This window comes from Lathyrus oleraceus, chromosome 7 (genome assembly GCF_024323335.1).
Source record: "Lathyrus oleraceus cultivar Zhongwan6 chromosome 7, CAAS_Psat_ZW6_1.0, whole genome shotgun sequence".
Taxonomy (NCBI): Eukaryota; Viridiplantae; Streptophyta; class Magnoliopsida; order Fabales; family Fabaceae; genus Lathyrus; species Lathyrus oleraceus.
In genome coordinates, this window is record NC_066585.1 from 352823402 (window position 1) to 352840252 (window position 16851).

The window sequence follows — 16851 nt, forward strand, 5'->3', positions numbered from 1 at the left end:
TGTTCCTGAGTACTGTTGGAAGATCCCCAACATTCGGTAACTGTGACCTTTGCCTATCCCCAACAGCGGTCTCTGATCCTCATCAGTGGTCTTTGTCCCCGACAACGACTCTTTTTGGTCCCCAACTGTGATTGGTGTTTCCTGGTATTTGTTGCTCCCTACCAGATTGGATTTTCTCCTGTGGGCCTAGCCTTCTCTTTTGAGATGTTATACCGGATGTCTGTCCATTGATTCTTGGACCTGTTTGTGTCAGATATCTCTGTCTGTTAGCATTAATCATACATGAACCACACATATATATGCATATTTATAGCATTAAGATATTCATGTTGCATCCTTTTCCATATATCTTTGCTTGTTATCTCCTGCTATTGGTAAAATATTCTTCCCTAAGTAGATGTTTGTGCCTGATCTCTCCATATAGAGTCAACCCTATAGGTAGAAAGTGTCTATCTTTTCTTCCATATTCCCCACTGAGTTATGTCCTCGTGGATGATTATTGTTTCAGTTTCCTCCCAAAATATGTATTGGGATGGAATTACTCCCCTGAGTTATATCCTCATGGGGTTGAGTCTTGTTTCATTGTGTCTCTCTAGTTCCTAGATTGACTTCTTTCTTGTTATTTCCCCTGCAGCTTCCCTGTGGTTCAGGTGATCAATTACTCAGTAAACAGTAATTGTTCGTTCTCTCCCCAGCGGATGTTGTGGCCTTCTACCTAGTAATTGATAGTTGTAAGTCCTATTTCTGTGGTTTTCTACCCAGTAACCGGTAGATGTAATCCTCTCTTTGTTGGTTATCATTATCCAATATTCGAAAATTGATATTCCTTCATTTTTTGAGTATACCACCTAGTAACCGGTGATATATCTCCCGGATCATGGCTTTTGTCGATGTATCCCCCGCGAGTCATCTTTCATTTACCCTTGTTTGGTAATGATTGTTTCTCCTTTGGATTGGTCATCATTTTATGCCCAGTAATCGGTATCCCGATGTCCTTTCTTTTCGGTTGATTTATCCTTTATTAACCCAGTAACCGGTTGTGGATAATCTTCCATGTGAGTATGTTATCTATGTTCTGACGGTAATAGATAATATGTCTCATGCGCTCTTCAGTCGAAGTCTTTTTCTTCCCCAGTCGAGTAAGATTCGTATTTCCTTGTGGAATCGAATGTCCATCCTGTAATCGAGTTTGCTTTTTCAGCCCTCCCTTCGGATGATGAGTGTCTTGGAAATATTCCCCAATTCACGCCTGGTTGGTCACCTATTATATGCCCAGTAACCGGTATCCCTGGTGTTCTTTCCTTCTGCTCCCTATTATGACTTTTTTTTGTCCCCTATGGAGTCAGATTTTCCTGAGTTGAGATATACCTTTTAGGTCTTCCTCAGATGTTTGAATGATTGATATCTCTCACCCTTATACCAGTCTTAGATATTCTTTCTCCCCGAGCGTGTTGTTCTTTCACCCTTATACCAGTGTATTTGATCACTTGTCTCTTTGAGTTTTATTACCCAGTAACCGGTAATATCTCATTTGTTTCTTCCTCAGCTGAGTCCTTTGCGGACATCCCCACCTGAGTCCAGATTTTTATCCGAAGTATCCTTTATGGATAGTTTTGTTGTATTGACATATTCCCCAATACATGCATCTTTACGTCAGCTTGAGTCTTTCCATTGATTTATTTTCATGGAACCTCTTCGTGTCTCCCAACAAGTTTTCAGGTCGTGACCTGCTCACACATTAACCCTTATTTTTCCCCAGAGTCTCTGTCTCTCTAGTGAGCGTATTACTCCTATGGATTTTCAGTTTCTCCTGATTTCTTTTTCTTTGTGGCCACATATCCCCATAGAGTATTTTATTTTTGCATACATACATTTGCATCATGAGGTCTCTTAGGGACCAAAATTCGTCTCTTTGTTATTTTTAAGCCCATTCTACCTCGTCGAGACGAAGATTTTAACCTTCACATCTCTAGCTAGAATGACCTTAAATAGGGGCATCTGTAAGACCCTAATTTTGACCCTAAGATCCCTCATGACATCATATCATTGCTCATTGCATTTGCCTCAAGGATCATAGCATCTTGGCTCCTTTACCTTTGGGTGGGACTTGTGTGAGTTGGTTTGAGACCACCAAGAATGCTTGAATTGTATATTATTGCTTTTCTTATTTTGTTCACTAACCAAAAGCACAAAAGTATGTCACTAACATCTTTTGTTTTGAAGCTTAAGCAGTCATGTGATCCAAGGCTCCTAAGAGGCCCTATGCCCATTGAAGTGGCTAGATGAAGATGAAAGCAAGCATGAAAATGGTTCCCAAAGCTCTAAATCATCATATATTCCTCCCAAGTATCTCAATTTGTCAATTTGATCAAGATAAACCAAAGGGTTTGAGGATTGTTTCCCAAGGAAACCCTAATTCAATTGTGCATTGACTGTGCCTTGCTCATGAAGCAACCTCAAACTATGATCAAATTCAATCAAGGGAAGTTCTTTCATTCATTATTTTATGAATATATGAGCCTATGTGAGGCCCCTCAATCATTCATTCATCAAGATTTGAAGTTTGGCTTTGAGAAGTTGATCAGTCAAATCATATGACTATTTTGAAATCCAGTGAGACCTAACTTTTTATGTGTTTGTCAAATGAAGATTCCCCCAAGAGAAACAATGTTCTTAAGAACCATATGAACAACTTTAATGTTCATCAAAAATTTATTTTAAACTTGTAAGGTCATCATTCACTTCAAAACATTATAGGTCATTTTGACTGAAACCCTAATTTTGGGTCATCTTCCCAAGGACCTAACTCACTCATTTTTTATGATTTTGGGGTGAGACCAAGTTCATTGGAAATTTTAAGATGTATAATTAAAATGTTATGTTGGACAAAATTCCATAATCCTCAAAGAAACACATGTGATAATACAAAATATTATAGGTCACTTTGGACCAAAGCCATTGAATCTTGAAAAAGTCCAACTTTAGGTGCCCATAACTTTCTCATAAAAAATCTGAATGATGCAAAATGTAAGTCCAAATTTATTGTCTTGAAAATATCTACAACTTTTATGTTGAAGGTTTTATCATTTGAGGCTTCCATCAATGAAATAGAAGGGCTTGAAGTTGGTCCTTTTTGGCAATTTTTTCAAATACATGTTTTGTACCTTGAACTTCATGGCCAGTTTTCATAATTTTCCAAACTCCAAATGGATTTTTGTCCAACATAACTTTTGTTCCTTATGTCAAGACCTTTCCAACCATTAATTGCATGCCTATGTTTGGATTTTCCAAATGGGACTTTCGAAGAGGGGAACTTTTGTGATCATTTATGCATTTCATGTTGAAACTTCATACACAAGCAAATGTAATGAAAAATTCACATCCAAACCTTTTCATCATGCTATCAGCTTGCAAAACCATTAGTTTTTGGGCCTCACATGCGCATGTACAGGCCCATGCATGGAGGACCCAATGAGCATGCACACGAGTTCCATCAACTCTCCTTTGCATTTCAGCTATAAATAGATGCATTACTTCATTCAATGATCAACCTGAAGGCGCCTGAAACCTTGCTGGAATTGAATCCTAACCTCTCTCCAAAGGAATTTTGAATTTTCACTTCTCTTTTCAAGCTAGAATTTCAACTTCCTTGGTTGATCTTCAGCTTCCAATTCCTAAGCCTTCCATCATCATCACCTCAAGATCAAGCTGCAATCAAGAATTGGAGTGGATCGTGTTCATCAAAGCTGCACTTCAAAGGTTTACATGTGAACTGTTTTGCTTCGAATCTCACCATATATTGTGCATTGCTTGTGTTGGTTTTGGTTTTCTGAAGTCCTCGTGTGAGAGGCAAGCCAATGGTGGCTTTAATTTCATGAATTGTTGCTCTGCAGATTGAACACCTAGATTTTCAACCTCAGATTTCTCCTTCCATAGGGATCTTGAGTGAAATCTAAGGTTACAGGGGTGATGTACATCACCCCATCTTTAATTTGGTATAAAGATCGTTTGATTTGGTTGAGGTTGCAAAACCTACAACTGGTGGCCGGATTTAGTGAGCTCACCGGAGAAGATGGTGGTTTCCACCACCGTCCCCACGTGGCTGGCCTCATGTCCATTGGATCCAACTGCTATGATCTAATCCTAGCCTTTGTTATGTTTGACTTTATTTAATTGTGTTTGCTTCGCGTTTGACTGGGGAACACAATGAGCGCGCGCTTCATGGCCTTTGGATGATCCACGTCAATTAATGAATCTGGATCCAACGCTTCCTGATTTTTCCTATTTTCTTAATTTCTGTTTTATTTTCTTTAATTCCATTTATTTTCAAAAATTCATAACTCTTTTATTTAGAATCACAAAAATATGGGACCAATTGCAAAAAATTTCTCTTAAATTCTAGTTTCATAATCTGATTTTTAATTATTTTTGTGATTCCATTTAATATTTTTTGTGTTTTTAATTGTTTTTAATTCATTTAAAATACTTTTTGATATACAAAAATGCCAAAAATATTTTCTTAATACATGTGGCTGATGATAAGTCTATGAAAAATATTCTCATTAATTTCTTAATTGATTCGAGGTTTATTTGAGATTTTAGTCCTTCTGTGTTATTTTTCTTCATTTTTAATTGTTTAAAAATAGTTTCTGTTTTCAAAAAATGTTGAGAAAATTTGTCAAACCTAGTTTGACCATGTTAGACTTATGATGTTCCAATTGGACTTATCCAAGTTAATTTGAATTGGATTTGAAGTTTGACCTTACTTTGTTCATTTTATTTTATGTATTATTTTAATTCCAAAAAATACCAAAAATATGTTTGACATTTCTTGACTTCTAATCTTCATTTCACTTCTGTTTACCATTGGTTGATGATGATCCAATTCATATTTGATCATTTTGTTTTGGATATGTCATTTGAACTTTCATTTTGTACATTCTATCTTCATCTCCTTTCTTCTTCTTTTTTCTTTTGATCAATGAGTTAATGATTTGTGGTTAGCCTTGACATATGAGGGGCTTAACCTTCTTTGATCCAAATCAAATTCAACTTGATCAAAGATCAAGTGAATTGCTTTGTGTCCAAGATAGGTTGCTTCTTGGTCAAGCAAAGAACCTGAAATCCATACAAGGTCACTATTCTTTTCTTTTGGCATGGCAAGTTGTAGGAGCTTGGCTTACTAGTCATGATCTCTAACTTGTGTTTATTTGCCTATAGTTTTATTGACCGACCTCAGATAGGTGTGACTACTACATTAGTCTATTTACGATTGCTTAACATAGCGCCAAATTGCCTTATGACACACTAACACTAACTACTAACACTAACTTTTAATTCAAGCATTTAATTCTTGCAATTTACTTTAATGCAATTTAATTTCTTGCTCATTTATTCATATTGCCTTTTCCTTTTACTCACTTGAGCTCATGTTTATGTTTATGTCATTTGCCTTTTGCTCACTTGAGCACATTATTATGTAAATATATTTGCCTTGTGCTTGTTTTGTTTTTGTTTGTGTGAACCCGATGAAAAAAGGAGAAAGGACTTAGAATTAAGACCTTACCTATGCTTAATGGAGTTCAAGAGCAACTAGGCCTCATGCCTTTAGAATGCTAATTTTGTTGAAGAGCAACTAGACCTCATGCCTTTAGAAGGCTTAATCTTGAAGTTGACTTGAAAGGACCCCTAATCTAAACTCTCTCTTTGTCCATTCCTCTTATTGCATTGTGAACTTTTTGATTGTTTGTTCTTGTGTGATAGGGATTCCAAACTTGAGATAGTTAGAAGGACCATTATCGTGAACATCCAAGTTAAGAGAAAGATAAGCCAAATGGAGATCCTAGGAGCTTGATTGAATATTTGCTTGATTGCTTGAGTTAATTGCTTGTTGCTTGCTAAGTCCAAAGGAAAGGAGCATCTTGAATCATCTTTATGATCTCAAGAAAGGAATTCCAAGGGTTTTATTCTCTTCTCTCATCTTTTCATGTTTAGGACTAGCCCTTCTCTTCTTCTCTCCACTCTAACCCAAGCCAAACTCATTTTGTGCAAACATTGACATTATTTTCAAAACTAGAAACCTAGGCCATATGCCTTTGATTTTTCAAACTCTTTTCATTAATACTTATTTTGAATTGAATCTTAAGTCAACTTTGACTTCATTTTGTGAATACTTATAATTTGTAAAACTCACTCAAGTTTGTTTTTGTGGTTCCAATGACCACCCTTGTTAAAACCTTTTTCATAAACATTAGCCATAGGTTTGAGTTATCATAGTGGTTGATGTAAACCTCACGTCATCCTTAGTGATTGGACTATAAGTATTCCATACTTATTATAGGGTGGATCCCTCACTAGTATGTTGAAGCTCTCCTCACATGGTGGATTGTTGGTTTAGGTTGAGTTTTCTCCCTTTGATAACAAAAGACCTTAAGGCTTTTGTCAAATCAATCCACCAACTTATCTTGAGATTTTTACCCCGAACTACGAGGTTTTGATCCTACCTTTGTGATGGTACGTAGGCGATGGGTTTATCCATTCAAACAACAAAATTGTAAATAATTTGTATATTCTTTTCTCACCTCCTCAATCATGTTTGCACATATTTTCACAGATACCAACCTACCATACAACATTTGCAAAAAGGGCTCCCTTATAGTACTAAGGATGTTTTGGGTGCTTAAAACCTTCCCATTGCATAACCAACCCCCTTACCCAGATCTCTGACATTTTTATTAGTTTTTGATTTGATATAACTTCTCGGTTTTTGTTCGCTTTCTAACCTTTCCTTTGGATAAATAGAAGTGCGGTGGCGACTCGAATTGTATGATTTACTTTTGATTTAGTCAATAAATCTAAAGGTAACGAATACCCCGCTACACAAATGAATGAGAGGGAACCTCTATTTATAGCTGAATGTGGCTGAATCCCACACTTCTTTCATGTGCATGGCAATTTGAATTTGAATTTTATGGGCCTGTACAGGCGTGTGGTGTAAGACCCCAATTTTGACCCTAAGATCCCTCATGGCATCGTAGCATTTCATTCACATTGCCTCAAGGATCATAAGCATCTTGGCTTCTTACCTTTGGGGTGGGACCTCTTGTGAGTGGTTTGAGATCACCAAGCATACTTGAGTTGTATATCATTGCTTTTCTAATTTGATTTACTAACCAAAAGCACAAAAATATGTCACTAACATCTCTTGTTTGTAGCTTGAGCAATCACAAGGTCTAAAGCTTCTAGGAGATCCTATGTGCATTGATATGGTCAAGAGAAGATGAAAGCAAGCATGGCTATGGTTCTTAAAGATCTCATCCATCAAATATGCCTCCCAAGTATCTCAATTCATCATTTTGATCAAAGAAAATCAAAGGGCTTGAGGTTTGTTTCCCAAGGAAACCCTAATTCATCTGTTCATCAACTGTGCCTTGCTCTTGAAGCAACCTCAACCCATGGTCAAATACAATCAAGGGAAGTTATTTAATTTATAATTTCATGCATATTTGAACTTATTTGAGTGCCCTCAATCATCAATTCATCAAGATATGAGTTTTGGACTTGAGAAGTTGATCAGTCAATTCATCTAACTATTTGGAAATACACTGAGACCTAACGTTTTATGTGTTGGTCAAATGGAGATGACCCCAAGAGAACAAATGTTCTTAAAGACCATATTAACAACTTTCATGTTCATCAAAAATTGATTTGAAGCTTGTAAGGTCATCATCCATTCCAAGACATTATAGGTTATTTTGATTGAAACCCTAATTTAGGGACAACTTCCCATGGACATAACTCATTCATTTTTCATGATTTAGAGTTGAGACCAAGTGCATTGGAAAGCTTAATATGTCTACTTCAAATGTTATGTTGAGCAAAATTGCAAAATCTAAAAAGAAATACATGGGATAATGAAAAACATTATAGGTCACTTTGGACCAAATGCATTGAAGTGTGAAAAAGTCCAACTTCAAGTGCCCATAACTTCTTCATCAAAAATACAAATGATGCAAAATTTATATCCAAATTTATTTCCTTGAAAATATCTACAACTTTTATGTTGAAGATTTTGTCATTTGGAGCTTGCATCATTGAGACAGAAGGGCTTGAACTTTGGCCAAATTTGAAAATTCCACACATGCATGTTTTGCACCCTACACTTCAAGTTCAATTTTCACTAATTTCCAAGACCCAAATGGAGTTTTGATCAACATGACATTTTTTCCTTATGCAACAAGCTTTCCAACCATTACCCATAAGGCTATGTTTTACTTTTGGAAGTATCATTTTCGAAGAGGGGAACTTTTTAGTGCATTTTTGGAAACTTAATTCAATTGCCATGCATGATCCAAATACACTTCATCTGCACGTCCAAAACATATTTGGTGATGTTTAGCTTGCCATTCCAATCAGAATTGGGCCCTTCATGCGCCTGTACAGGCCCATGCATGGAGGCCCTCTTCATTCATGCACACACTTTGTTCATGCTTACAGCTCCCTTCATCTATAAATACAAGGCCTTGGCATCATAATTTCTTAACCTTAAGGCGCCCCAAGTGCTGCTGAACTCAAAACTCAACCCTCACTAAAGGAACTATTGCATTTTCTCTTCAATTTTTCAGATCTGAATTTTGATTTCCTTGATCAATCTTCAGATCTCAAAGTTCCTAAACCTTCTCCTCTTGATACATAGTGCTTACTGTTTGCAAAAGAATCCAAAGATCTTGACTCACATCCTGGCAATTCAAAGGTTTTCGTCAACTGAATTTTGCTTCGAACCAGCTTATATATTGTTCCATTTGCTTTGTTATTGTGTGATCTGAAGTCCTCTGCATAGAGGCAATATTATTGTGCTTTCAATTTTTGAAAATCATTGAGTTCACTTGAACACCACAAAATTTCCACCTCTGATTTCTCTCAATCTAGAGATCTAGAATGGAATTGAGGTACAGGGGTGATGTACATCACCCCAGCTTTCGAATGATGCCTGGATCGTGCATTTTGGTTGCCTTTTGAATGTCTGCAAATTTTGGACTTCGCCGGAGCTGGCCGGAGAAGACGGTGGCGTTGGCCACCGTCTGGTCTCCAGATTCAATCAGGAGCGTCCATCTCCTTTTCCAGATGAATCTCAACCATGCCTTGTTATGACTTTTTTTGAGGTTCCATGTGATTCATTGACCTTGGTGTTTGGTGAGCGCACGCGTATGGACTCTCTGATCTGCCAGCTCAATTAATGAGCTCAGACCCAATGGCTCACGCTTTTTCACATTTTCCATTTTCTGATTTTAATTTCTTTTATTTCTTTTAATTCCATTTTATTTCTAAAATTCATATCTCTCTCATTATTGGTCCAAAAATTATAGGACCAATTTCATTCTTCTCCTTTTAATTTCTACTTTCTAAAAATGATTTTTTATATTTTTTATTTTATCATTTGATATTTTTTTAGTAATTTTCTCCTTTCTGGTTTTTTTAATTCATTTTAAATAGATTTTGATATTCAAAAAATACAAAAATATTTTTCTAACCTCTTTAAATGATGATAGATCTATGAAAAATATTCTCACCAATTTATTAATTGATTTGAGATTTATTTGAGATTTTAGTTCAATTAGGTTAGTTTTATGCATTTTAATTGATTTAAAATAGTTTCTGACTTTTAAAAATGCTGAAATTTTTTGTCAAACTTTGTTTGACCTTGTTGAACTTGGGATAATTCACTTGGACTTTTCAAAGTTGATTTGAAGTGAGTTTGAAGTTTGACCTTTCTTTATTATTTTAATTCATGTTTTATTTTAAATATTAAAAAATGCCAAAAATATTTTATTTGTTTCTTGACTTCTATTCTTCATTTTACTTCTGTTTTCTATTGTTTGACCTTGATCTTCTCTATCTTTGGTCAACACTTGTTGATTAGTACATTCTATTTCCATTAATGCACTTTAATTCTTCTTCTTCTTCTTCTTATTCTTCTTCTTCTTTTTTTTTTTTCTTTTTTTTGATCAATGAGTGAAAGATTGCTGGTTAGCATTGATACATGGAGGTTTAATCTTTCTTGATTCAAATCTAATTCATCTTGATCATGGATCAAGTGAATGGCTTTGCATTAAGGATAGATTGCTTCCTAAATCATGCAAAGGACCTAAATCAATACAATATCATTTCTCATCTTCTTTTTGGCATGGCAAGTTGTTGGAGTTTGATTCACTAATCAAGACCTCTAACTTGTGTTGTTGCCTACATTATTATTGACCGGCCTCAGATAGTTGTGACTTCTACATAAGTCCAATTATGATTGCTTAACATAGCGCTAAATTTGCCTTATGGCACACTAACTACTAACATTAACCATTAACCATTAACATTTAATTCTTGCTCTTTACATTTATGCAATTTACTATTCTTGTACATATTATTCATTTGCTTTTTCCTTTGCTCACTTGAGCACATGTTTATGTTAATGCAATTTGCATTTTGCTCACTTGAGCACATATTTGTGTATATATTATTGTGCTTGTGTTCTGTTTTGATTGTTGTGGACCAAATGCAAAGAAATGGACAAATGGACTTACTTTCTAGGAGTTTCCCTATGCAAATTGGAGTAAAAGGATCTTAATGTTGATGATGGATTAGAAGGACCAAACCTCTAAACTCACTCTTGTCCATTCTTGATTTGCTTCATAAGCCTCTCTGATGTGTGTGTGCTTTTGTGCTAGAGGATCCTTTGAGAGCTCAAATTGAAGAACCATTGCCATGTTCATCTAAAGTGAAAGATACAAGAGACATTGGAGATCTTCTAAGAGCTTGGTTGATTATGTTGATTGCTTGAGTTTACACTTATTTTGCTTGCATATTCCAAAGGATGAGAGCTACTTGGATCATCAATATGATCTCAAGAGAGGAACTCCATTTGTGGTCTTGTTTCTTATCCCTTATCTCTTGTATGTTTAGGACTTTAGCCATTCTTCTTCTTCCCTCCACTCTAACCCAAGCCAAAACTTTTGCGCAAACATTTAACACTTGTTTTCAAACATTAGAAACCTAAGCCCTATGCTTTTGATTTTCAAACTTTCTTTTCATAACACTTATTTTGAATTGAATCTTTAAATCAACTTTGATCATATTTTGTAAATACTTTTCATTGGTAAATACCACTCACTCAAATACCTTTTTGTGGTTTCAATGACCACTTTCTTAATCAAAACCTTTCATAACCTTTAGCCATTAGGTTTGAGTTATCCTTGAGGTAGATGTAATACTCACCTATATCCTTAGTGATGGACAATGAGTCTTCCATGCTTATTATAGGGTTAACCCCTCACTAGCATGTTGAAGCTATCCTCACATGGTGGATTTGTGGTTTTAGGTTGAGTTTTCTCCCTTGGATAACAAAAGACCTTAAGGCTTTTGGACCAATTAATTCACCAACTCATTTTGAGATTTTTACCCCGAACTACGAGGTTTTGATCCTAATCTTTTTCAAGATGGTACGTAGGCAATGGGTTTATCCATCCAAACACAAAATGTAAATAACTTGTATATTCTCTTCTCATCTCTTCAATCATGTTTGCACAAACAAATTTTCACAAAATACCAACCTTACAACAAGTGTGAAAAGGGCTCCTTAGGAGTACCTAGGATGTTTTGGGTGCTTAAAACCTTCCCATTGCATAACCAACCCCTTACCCCGATATCTGACATTCTTACTAGTTTTTGATTCGATTAAACTTTTAGGTTTTTGTTTGCTTTCTAACCATTCCTTTGGATAAATAGAAGTGCGGTGGCGACTCGACTTGTATGGTTTACCTTAGATTTAGTCAATATCTCTAATGGTAACGAATACCCCGCTACAGAAAAGTGGCGACTCTGCTGGGGACATTTTCCTAGTGGGTTTTGCCTACTTTTCATATTTGTTGTATTGCATTGTATATTGTTTTGTGACATATTTTTCTGCAATTTGGGATTACTGTATTGTATGTAATGATTGAATTGCTTGAATATTAATTCCTTGTATGCTTGGTGATCTTTGTGAGATGAGTTCTATACCCGAAATCGAGTGCACTTAGTATAGGAGAATGGCATAGTCTTGTTGACTTGTGTGGAGTTATTCCTTAGCAAGTTGACTTGCAAGCCCATTCACTTGGTGGAGGTCATGTTGGGATCAATAATGTCACACAAGTAGTTGTGGTTAGACATTACTCTTTCCAATATAGACCTTAGAAGCCAAGGACCTTAGTTTACCAAGCCCATCTTGGCCTATTCTTAGGATGTAGTGCGAAAGTCGTTAAAGTGTAAGATTTGATACGATTGTTACACGATACTACACTCATAAGAGTCTCTCTTGAGAATATTTTTGGAATACGAGTAGTCGTTTATCCGATAATATCCGAAAGATGGGATGATGACTTTGGGAACTTCTTGTAGAACATGTTTGGCAGGTTTAAACCCTAGTAACTCCCTTCGGGTGGTTCTTAACGGAGACTCCATGCTCGTGACTTGCAACAAACCCTTGATTCATGGTTGATCCATTCTTGTGTATCCTTAATATCAATGGAACTTGGGTGTTGATAAGGTGTAAACCATAGTCCACCAAAATGGATGATTGATATTAAGGATGACATGATCCATCCCATGACCTTTGTTTGGTATGCTTTGCTTGATCCTTGAGTGTGATTGTTGCATCCATGCCTTCATGCACCCATTTGCATCCATATCATCAATAATGAGAAAATTTTCAAGGAACTTAAGAGGCCTATTTGCAAATTTTCAGACATGGAAAGACAAAGAAGGAATACGAAGAAGTACAGTTTCAAACAACCCGACTTGAAAGAGCTAAGGAATTTGACATCCTATGTACTAGATCCCTTGGGTTTCAAGGCTCGTTTTGGGAAGCTTCTATTTGCTCTGACTACTCAAGTGGACGAAGGATTGATGAGTGTATTAGTGCAGTTCTATGATCCCTTGTACCGTTGCTTCACATTTTCGGATTTTCAGCTTTTGCCCACACTTTAGGAGTATGCCTACCTTGTGCGTATACCTATTCTAGACCAGTTCCTGTTCAGTGGCTTAGAGAGTGTTCCTACTTCTCAAGAGATAGCTGATATGTTGCATATAGATGAATCTCTGGTTGGTGCTCATATGACTACCAAAGGTGGAATTCAAGGTCTCCCTTCTGAGTTCCTCATCGCTCAAGCTACTATGTATATATGTTCATCTTAACCAATGACAAATTTTCTTTCCTTTGAGTATATCCTTGATATGCTCACTTTAACCAATGACGGATATTCTCTCCCTTTGGTCTTCCTTCCAGTAACCGGTAGTTGTAAATCCTATTTTCAGCTTTTCCCCAGAAAGTCTATTCTTACCCAGAACGCGGTAATGAATTCACCTCCTGGAGACCGTCAGTGAGTCATCCTTGATATGTTTACCCTAACCGGTAACAAATGTCCTCTCTGACAAATTTTTATTATCTCTTTACCCAATAGCAGGTAGTGGATAATATATTTCTACTCCTCCTGTGTTGAAGTTTATTCCTTCCCCAGTTGAGTTGAGTGTGTATTTCCTTAGTAAAGTCGTTTTTCCTGCATGGTTCGAGTATTTCAGTATTATCCTGATCTACCTGTTCCCCTGCAGACGTTTCTTTTGTTTCCCGGCTGAGTCTTTCCATTTTTCATGGAATTCCTCTAGTCTCCCAATAGTTTTTAAGTCGTAGCCTAGCCTACGCATAACTATTTATCCCCTCAGAGTCTCTGTCTCCCCAGTGTGTTTTTCCTTACGGAATGCATTACACTCCTACGGACTTTCGGTCTCTCTAATTTCTTTTCCTTTGTGACAATATTTCCCCATAAAGATTTATTTTTACATTCATATCATATGCATCATGAGGACTCTTAGGGACCCAAATTTCTTTCTATGTGTTGTTATTTAAGTCCATTCTAATGAGCCGATGTGAAGATTTTAACCTTCACCTCCTCAGTTAGAATGTCCTTAAATAGGGGCAGCTTTAAGACCCCAACTTTGACCCTAAGATCCCTCATGCTATCTCATCATATGCATTGGCATTGGGATCACACTTTGGCATCCTCCTTACCCCTTACTCATTGGGTTTGTAATGGGAGAGGTCGCCAAGCACCATGTAATTGTATCATACTTGTTATTTTATCATTTACTAACCAAAATACCAAAAGTATGTCTTTGCATTTGTCTACTTCTTTTTGTAGGTAAGGCACTTGATCACCTTTGATCTATCAAGTTCACATCTAGGGTTTAAGACCATCATTGCTAAGAACTCAACCTAGGAATGATTCATAAAGGCTCTAGGCATCATATATGAGTCCCCATGATCTTCACATGTTATTTTGATCAAGAAATCATCAATATTTTGGAGTTGGTTTGCCTTGGAAACCCTAATTCATCTCGGTATCTTGTGTAACTTCTTCAACAAGCTTCTTCACCAATTTATCAAATATTTCAAGGGGAATCTCAAATTTCATCATCCTATGCATATATGATTTCCCAATAATCCCAAAAAGTCAAGAGAAATGCAAGTAGCAAGGTGGTTCATAGTAGTTGACCAGAGAAAGACAACTTGTCAAAACTGGGGTTCCCTAGACCCTATATCCTACAATTTGCATCATATGAAAATGATTCCAAGAGCAAAGTTACTCTAAATGACATTCCAAACAACTTTCATGTTGAGGTCTAGAGCTAGTTTTTCTTGGAAAATCTTTTGTTATGTTGAAATATTATAGGTCATTTTGTCTAAACCCTAATTTGAAAGTCAACTTCCCAAGGCCATAACCTACTCAATTTTTATGAGATGAAAGATTTCTAAGTTGCATAATCAAATTCAATGTGTCTACTTCAACCTTTATGTTTGTAGGAAGAGATAACTCTACTTTCATGAGCATGTGATATGAGGATACATTATAGGTCATTTTGGACCAATACCATTGAACAAGTGATTTTCCTCAACTTCAAAAATGCATAACACATTCATCCTAAATCCAAATGAGGTCAAATTTGTGACCATTTTGAAGTTTTTTGAAAGATATACAACTTTTATGGATACACTTTTCTCATTTGGAGCTCACATAAAAAGTTAGCCAAGGTGGAATAATTGAACATATGGTTTAACACTTAGAATTTTTTTGACATGTTGAGATTTCCAAACTTCCACCTCAAAATTCATCATAATACAAGCTCCAAATGGAAAAGTGTTCAAAATAAGAGTTGTTCCTCTTGATCTAACCTTTCCAAGGAGTCCAAATTCATTCATTTTGGATAAGGTATGAGGGGTCTGCGCATGGTCTGAACAGGGCTGCATCAATTGGCAAGGATCAATCTTCAAACATCAGTACAATTTTGCCTTGCATCACAATCCACATTCAGACTCAATCTCACTTGCATTTGGACTTAATTGAGCTGTTTCATGGGCATGTGCACTCCCATGCAAGCATGCACTTCACTTTGCCAAATTTGGAAGTATTTTGAAAGATGTAAATATCACTTGCATTAGCTATAAATAGAGGTCCATTGCATAAGAATGAAGGACCCTTGCGCGCCAGCTTTGCCTCCCACATTTGAAAGGAAAACCTGAGAAATTTCATTTGAAATTGGAGTTTGAATCTCACTGTTTGGAGATTCAAAAACTCCAGGATCCAAAGCCTTGTACCAATCCTAATCTACCTCTGCAAGCTTCTTGAGCAAGATCAAACATGAATTGAAGCAAGAAAGATCAAGTTCTGCACAACATTGAAGGTATTTTTCCAGATTTTTCTTCTCTTCGATTATCTCAATTCTCATCAATTCTCTTGAATTCTTGATTGTCTGAAGTCCTACCAATATAGGCAAGAAGATTGAGTTGCTTTGAGGTCAAATCGAAGCAACTCATTTCATACACCTCAAAAGTCAACTCCATGTATCTCTCAATATACTTGGAGTTAATTTGAATTAAGGTCAGATTCGTGATCAGTGTCATTTTCTCTTTAAGATCATGTCCTTCTTTTTCATTTTTGTGATGGTGATGAGAGAACCAGTCCGGCCAAGGTCATCGGAGAAGATGACCGATGGTTGCTCCGGCGATGTGTTGGACACGTTCTAAGCCATTTGATCATTTCAATTTGTTTTAATCTTGAGCACTCTTTGTGATTACCATTGGTGTAGCGCGCTGACTCATGTATTTGGTGGAACGTGCATTTCGGACCACTTGATCTGCCACCTCAATTAATGAGGGAGATCAAGTGGTCCACGTTTTTTCTGATTAATTGATTTTTATTTTATTTCATTTATTTTCATTAATTCATATTAAATTTAATATTGACCCAAAAAATATGAGAGTTTCACCAAAAAAATTTAAATAAAATCCTCTTTCATTTTTTGAATTAATATTATTTTTTGGATCATTATTAATATTTTTCATGATTTAATTGAGTTTGTGAATATTTTTAATTGTTTAAAAATACTTTTACGTTTCCAAAAATTCTGAAAAATTTTCTCCAAGGTCCTTTGTCCTTGTTTGACCTATGATAAATCTCATGGCCATTTCTTTAGTGTTTTGATGAGGTTTTAGGAAATTGACCAACCATAATTTAATTTAATGCATATTTTTATTATTTTTAATTGTTTAAATGCCAAATTAATTGTGTGGAGCCATTTTAATTGACTTTGTGAATTTGACTTGTGTTGTTGGACCTTGGTCAAGGTTGATTTGACTTTGCTAGGTTAAGATCATTGGATTTAGGGGATTGATGGAATGTACATTCCATCTCCCAAAATGAATGAATGATCTTAATTTGGTAAAAGTTCTCCTTTTACCAATTTGTATTTGATTCATTCCCCCCACCCTCT